The 7,601-nt window shown below is 42.4% G+C and overlaps 1 non-coding gene across 1 annotated transcript; it reads right to left on the bottom strand.

Moving 5' to 3' along the window:
* Positions 1-591: 591 nt before the first annotated feature.
* Positions 592-699, bottom strand: LOC115031165 (U6 spliceosomal RNA). Its single transcript, XR_003836786.1, has one exon. It is a non-coding gene; the product is annotated as a U6 spliceosomal RNA (small nuclear RNA).
* Positions 700-7,601: the final 6,902 nt, after the last annotated feature.

Below are 7,601 nucleotides of genomic sequence, written 5' to 3' on the forward strand. Positions count from 1 at the left end.
CTTTCCCAGCATGCCTTGAGGCCAACCCTTAACTCTTAAGGTGGTGCCAGTGTCAGGAGCTGGGGAGGGGCCAGACAGAGAGATGGTCACTGTAAAAAAGAACAGACTTCATGATTGGGGGGGGGGGGGGAGGGTGTTTCTTTTTCTTTTTTCTTTTTCAAAAATATTTACTTATTATATGTATTTGAGTACACTGTAGCTGTCTTCAGACACTCCAGAAGAGGGAATCAGATCCAGTGACGAATGGTTGTGAGCCACCATGTGGTTGCTGGGATTTGAGCTTAGGACCTCTGGAAGAACAGTTAGTGCTTTTAACTGCTGAGCCATCTCTCCAGTTCCGGGTGTTTCTTTTTAAAGTTGACACATTTCATGGTCAAATTTAAACCTATTACCAATAGACTTTTGAAGGGTGAATACAGATTTTCCAGCTACATCTGTTAACTGCCTAGCTAGTGACCCAGAAAGACTCTAGCATTACCCCAAAACATCAACATTTTCATTTGAGCCATCAGAATTAACTGCAATTCTCAATTTAGGAAAGAAAAAAATATATAGAGCTAAGATGTAGAACAGGTACAGACCTTTTTAAAAAAAAATATGAAATGTTTGATGAAATTGCATGTCATCCGTGCTCAGGACCGATGCTAATCTCGGTATTATTCAAATTTTAGGGTACGTGTTTCCTTACTGTGGACTCACAGACTGGGGCCTAAGAAGCCTGGCCTGCTTCACTTACTTGGCAAAGCAGGGGTTAATCCTCAGCCCTGCCTCATTTGTCCCTGTCTTCCCTTTAACTTCATTTTTTTATTTAAAAGAAAATCAAGAGAGGGTCTCACATAAGCCAAGGATGGCCTTGAACTCCCGTGTCTACCTCCAAGTGCTAGCATTACAGCTAGGCTCAGCCTCTTCCTCTTTGTGTTAAAGAATTTAATATTGGATTTTAATTTCTGATGAGTATAAACTAAATAACATTAAAAGAATCTTTAAAAATGTGAAGAAAAGAAAATCTTTAATGGCTTCTGTTAGCATACCCGTCTTCTGGCTCTGCCCACAAGACCTTCTACCCAAAATCTGTCCTGCCTACAAGACTCACAGGGATAAAGATGGAGAGAATAGCCAACCAATGACTGACCGAACTTGAGACCCACCCCATGGGAGAGAGCCAACTCCTGACACTGTTAATGATACTCTGCTATTCTTGCACACAGGAACCTAGTATAACTGTCTTCTTCTTTTTTTTTTTTTTTTTTTTTTTTTCAGGGAAAAGGAAATGTTTATTTTTCATTGAAAAGAAGGCATATACTAGCCTGCTGGCTTCAAAACAGTCTTGATATCTCAGAAACATCTAAAGTTTCCTTGGAAGTCTGCAGTTTTCATATAAGTTGTTATACCCTGTTTGTCTTTTTTAAAAAATAAGTATTGTTATGATTAATCAAAACCTTATATCTATTGTCTTTAACTGTTCATACACTTTTCGAGTTTACAAGAGTGGTTCTGAGGGTCCAGTCCTGCTGCTGCTTCATGACAAGTGGGACCTCATGAAACTACAAAGCTTCTGCAAGGCTAAAGACACCATCAATAAGACAAAAAAACCACCAACAGATTGGGAAAGGATCTTCACCTATCCTAAATCAGATAAGGGACTAATATCCAATATATATAAAGAACTCAAGAAGGTGGACTCCAGAAAGTCAAGTAACCCCATTAAAAAATGGGGCTCAGAACTGAACAAAGAATTCTCACCTGAGGAATACCGAATGGCAGAGAAGCACCTGAAAAAATGTTCAACATCCTTAATCATCAGGGAAATGAAAATCAAAACAACCCTGAGATTCCACCTCACACCAGTCAGAATGGCTAAGATCAAAAATTCAGGTGACAGCAGATGCTGGCGAGGATATGGAGAAAGAGGAACACTCCTCCATTGTTGGTGGGATTGCAAGCTTGTACAACCACTCTGGAAATCAGTCTGGCGGTTCCTCAGAAAATTGGACATAGTACTACCGGAGGATCAGAAAATTGGACATAGTACTACCGGAGGATCCAGCAATACCTCTCCTGGGCATATATCCAGAAGATGTCCCAACCGGTAAAAAGGACACATGCTCCACTATGTTCATAGCAGCCCTATTTATAATAGCCAGAAGCTGGAAAGAACCCAGATGTCCCTCAACAGAGGAATGGATACAGAAATTATGGTACATTTACACAATGGAGTACTACTCAGCTATTAAAAAGAATGAATTTATGAAATTCCTAGCCAAATGGATGGACCTGGAGGGCATCATCTTGAGTGAAGTAACACAATCACAAAAGAACTCACACAATATGTATTCACTGATAAGTGGATATTAGCCCAAAACTTAGGATACCCAAGATATAAGATACAATTTGCTAAACGCATGAAACTCAAGAAGAATGAAGACCAAAGTGTGGACACTGTGCACCTTCTTAGAATTGGGAACAAAACACCCAGGGAAGGAGTTACAGAGACAAAGTTCGGAGCTGTGATGAAAGGATGGACCATTTAGAGACTGCCGTATCCAGGGATCCATCCCATAATCAGCTTCTAAACGCTGACACCATTGCATAACTGTCTTCTGAGAGGCTTCATCCACCAGCTGATGGAACAGATGAAGATACCCACAGCCAAGCATCAGGCAGAGTTTGAAGAGTCTTGTGGAAAAGTGGATAGTATTGTGGATAGGATTGAGGAAGCTGGAGAGGTCAAAGATACCATAAGACCTGTAGAGTGGACTAACCTGCAGCCATGAGGGCTCACAGAGACTGAACCACCAACCAAAGAGCATGTGTGAGCTGGTCCTAGGACCCCTACACATTTGTAGCAGATGTGTAGCTTGGTCTTTGTGATGTTTGTATATGCTAGGCCCAGGGAGCAGCACTATTAGGAGGTGTGGTCTTGTTAGAGTAGGTGTGTCACTGTGGGCATAAGTTTTAATACCCTTATTCTAGCTGCCTGGAAGGCAGTCTTCTTCTAGCAGCCTTAAAATGAAGATGTAGAACTCTCAGCTCTGCCTGTGCCATGACACTCTGGACACTGCCATGCTCCCACCTTAATGATAATGGACTGAGCCTCTGAACCTGTAAGCCAGCCCCAATTATGAGAGTTGCCTTGGTCATGGTATCAGTTCACAGCAGTAAAACCCTAACTAAGACAGTCTTCATATCAGTCCCTTAACAAGAAGGGGGGTGGGGGCTGTTGTTGATTCTGTTGCCTGCCATTGGATCACCTTCCCCAGCTGAACTGCCTGCTTGGGTCTCAGTTGGAGAAGATATAGTTAGTCCTGTTGTGACTGGATGTCCCAGGACAGGATGGTATCCAAGAGGGGCTTCCCTTTCTCTGAGAAGAAAAGGAGGAGGTAATAGGGGAAGGGATTTCTAAAGGTGGGTTTGGGATGGGAAGACAGAGAGGATGATGTGATTGGGATGTAAAGTGAAAAATAAATTAACTAATAAAGCAAAAAGAGATATATCATTATAAAAAATTCTCTGGCTAAAGATAACTTGTACATAAAATCAACAGATAAGAGCCGGGTGTGGTGGCGCATGCCTTTAATCCTAGCACTCGGGAGGCAGAGGCAGGCAGATTTCTGAGTTCAAGGCCAGCCTGGTCTACAAAGTGAGTTCCAGGACAGCCCAGGGCTACACAGAGAAACCCTGTCTCACCCCCCCCCAAAGATACATGTACGTAAAATGAATATGCTTTATATGTGTTTCTTAGTTCCTTTTCTACTACTGTGATAAGACACCATGATCAGGGCAATGTATAAGAAGCCATTTAATTTGGGGCTTATGGTTCCAAAGCGTAGTAGAGTTCATGACCATGAGGGCAGAGAGCATGGCAATATGCAGGCACGGGGCTGGAGTAGCAGCTGAAAACTTACATTTGACCTATGAGCACAGGCAGAGAAACAGGGAACCATGAACTGATTGAGAAAGGCATAGGCCACACCTCCTAATCCTTCCCACACAGTTCCAAAACCAAAAGACCAAGCATTCACACATATAAGCCTATGGAGGCCACTCTCACTCAAGTCACCACTATATGAATCACATTTTAAGGGATGAATATATGTATATATGTGGGTATGTGTGTCTATATCAGATACGTTTGTCTGTTTTACACAGTTGGAATCCTATGGAAACTACCTGACTTCTCCAGTCTGATAACCTGTTTTTCCTTAGTGATGCTTTATGAACATTTTCTCTTGAGACAGGGTTTCTCTGCATAGCCATGATTGTCCTGGAACTCAGTCTGTAGACCAAGCTGGCCTTGAACTCACAGAGATTCTCCTGCCTCTGCCACCTGAGTGGTGGGATTAAAGGCATGTGCCACCATTGCCCAGCTTTCAATGTAAACATTCTAAAGATAAACATGCTTTTATTTTTCATTGTGGAAAATGTCAACTGTATCCCCAAATATAAACAATATCATAGTAAACCCCATGAATTCATCACTTGGGTTAAAATTATTAATCTTTAAATATAATTAAGATACATTTTATTTATATGATTACACTCTAGTTGTCTTCAGACACACCAGAAGAGGGCATCAGATCCCATTACAGATGGTTGTGAGCTACCATGTGGTTGCTGGGAATTGACCTCAGTACCTCTGGAAGAGCAGTCAAGGCTCTTAATCACCAAGCCATCTCTCCAGTCCTTTAAATATAATTTTAATGACTCATATTCTAATGCACAAGTCTCACTTTGTGCATTAACCAATTTTGTGGTAAGGAAAATTCACATTGATTTTCATTATCATAAATGACTGGAAGATAAGATCTGTCTGCATAGTTCTTTGTGTAACTATAAGATTGCATCAGGATAAGTTCTTATAAGTACAGTTACTTGACTTAAGAGGGTAAGCATTTGCTATTTGTTTCCAAAGCTTGCTGAAAAGTTTGTAACCATGTATCATATTCGACTATTATACTACCCTGCCCAACAGCAGTTATTCCTTAAACACACATTTGCCTGTTAGATGGGTCAAGTGACACACTAGCACACTTGCTCTGCCGCCACTCACTGTCACTCAAGTTCCATGCAAGAAGAGAGACCAACCATGCCAGAGAGCTTTGCTGGGGATGAAAATCAAAATGAAACCAGAGAACATGTCCTTTATTTCACACACTTCTCCTATCTTACAAAAACACACCCTACCTACCTATCCCCACTCAGGTGATAAGGTACCTAGCATTTGTTCCCACCTTAAAAAGCCAGAATGTTTTATTTGACAATAGAGGCAGCTTAGTAAACCTGGAAAAAGTTGCATCGGTCCCTGTCTGGAATGAGAGCAAAGAACTGGATCAAAGGATTTGGAAATGCCTTTTTTGTTCTTTAAAGATTGATTGATTGATTGATTGATTGTATATGAGTACATTGTAGCTGTACAGATGGTTGTGAGCCTTCATGTGGTTGTTGGGAATTGAGTTTAGGACTTCTGCTCTCTGGTCAACTCCACTTGCTCTGGTCCAAAGACTTATTTATTATTATAAATAAGTACCAGAAGAGGGCACCAGATTTCATTATGGGTGGTTGAGAGCCACCATGTAGTTACTGGGATTTGAACTCACAACCTTTGAAAGAGCAGTCAGAGCTCTTACCCGCTGAGCCATCTCACCAGCTCCAAAGTGCCTTTCTATGTTCTTCATTAGTGTCCAGACTTTCACAGTTGGCAGCATAGTATCTACTTTTAGCTAAGTAAGGAGCTTCAGGACACTGGAAGGCTTCTGACAGAACTAAAACTCCCTTAAAACTTCGCTCCCCATTCTCCCAGCTGGAGTCAAGAAGAAGATGTGTAAGGATGGCAAATCTGGACAGTGGCATCCAGAGAATGAAGGGCAAGGAGTGGCTACAGGGACAGAGTCCAAAGGGACATCTGGGTATTGGTACACAAGTTTACAACCTCCTGGAAGGTAAACCTCACAAGGACAGACTTCTTATCTTTTGCAGGGCTGGGGAGATGGGTCAGTGGTTAAGAGCACTTGCTGCTCTTGAAAAAAGACCCAGGTTTTGTTTCCCTGATCAACATGGTGCTTGCAAAGCCTCTGTAACACCAGTTCTGAAGGATCTGATGCCCTCTTCCAGTCTCTCTGGGCATCAGGCACACAGGTGGCACACGTAAATAAATGAAGGCAAAATATTCACACACATAAAACAAAAATAGTTTGAACTTTGGTCTTTTTGTGTTTGTATCCCAAAGTAAGAAAAAAAACCCACAGCATATTATAGAATATGGGCTTAGTAAATATTCATTGGGTGGATTCATTAAAGCAGAAGATTGTAGGCTTATAGCCAGAGACATTGTTATATGTTATCCTTAAAGGCCAGAAGAGGGTGTCAGATCCTCTGGAACTAAATTCTAGGCAGCTGGAAGCTATGTGATGTGTCTGCTGACAATGGAAGTGTCCTCTGCCAAGCCAGGAATCACTCTTAACCACCGAGCAATGCAATCTCTTCAGCACGCGTACTTAAAAGAATTTTATGAAAAAACAAACCAAACCAAACAAAAACCAAAAAGCAAGATGGAATCAGGTTTTCATAGTCCCTCCATTTCTTCACAGTGATCTGAATGTTTATGCCTCTCCAATAATTTTGTGTTGAAATTGTAATCCCCAGTGTGCAGAGGTGGGATCTTCGTGGATTCGACTAAACCCTGGGGTATGCCCAAGGGAACTGAACGCATTCACCCTTCAACCATATGAGAACACGGATGACACCATCTGCAAACTAGACAGTGGGTCCTCATCAAGTGACAGATCTTATAAAAGAGACAGCCGCGGGGTTGGGGATTTAGCTCAGAGGTAGAGCGCTTGCTTAGCAAGCACAAGGCCCTGGGTTTGATCCTCAGCTCTGAAAAATCAAAAACAAAAAAAGCCGCCTGCTGAGCTTCCCAACACACCCAAAGCCAACCAAGACTCAGCCTGTGTTGGTTAATAACGATTATCACCTGAACAGGCTTTAGAATCACCGAGCAGACACCACAGCCTCTGGACATGCCTGTGGGGGCTTTTCTAGATTAAGTTGCTGTGGGAAGAACCACCCTAACCTCGGGCAGCACCAGCCTTGGTCGCTCTCTGCTTCCTGATTGCTGATGCCTCTGGAACTGTGGGAAATAACTTTCTCTTGTTTATGAGCGGAGACACATCATTTATAGTCCCCAGTACAGAAGCCCAAGCAGACTGAGACACTGTTTTTCAGCACCTTTGCAAAAGTCTACCAGTGGCAAAACTCAAGGAGCCACTGAAGACAGCTCAGGGTAGAGTAAGCTCGGAGATTTCCACCAAAGCTCCTTGGGTGAGCGACAATGTCTGTTCCCTTTGATGCCTTTGTTCCCTTTCGCACCCATCCTGGCTTCACTCATATCAGACTTCCAATTTCCTTTGCAGTAAGTAAACTGGAAACCACTCAAGCCTCCTCTCATCACAGCTTTGATTTCCACAGGCCTGCTGCCTCGGTTTACACCATCTGGTCAGTCCTAACTGGCTACAGTGGATCTAACTAGATCGTGGCACTTAATCCAAGATTGGCCAGTCCTTGAGTAACCTATGACATGCATTTTCTGTTGGTTTGAAAAA

Source organism: Mus caroli, unplaced genomic scaffold, assembly GCF_978045245.1.
Source record: "Mus caroli unplaced genomic scaffold, Mus_caroli_1 scaffold_4, whole genome shotgun sequence".
Taxonomy (NCBI): domain Eukaryota; kingdom Metazoa; phylum Chordata; class Mammalia; order Rodentia; family Muridae; genus Mus; species Mus caroli.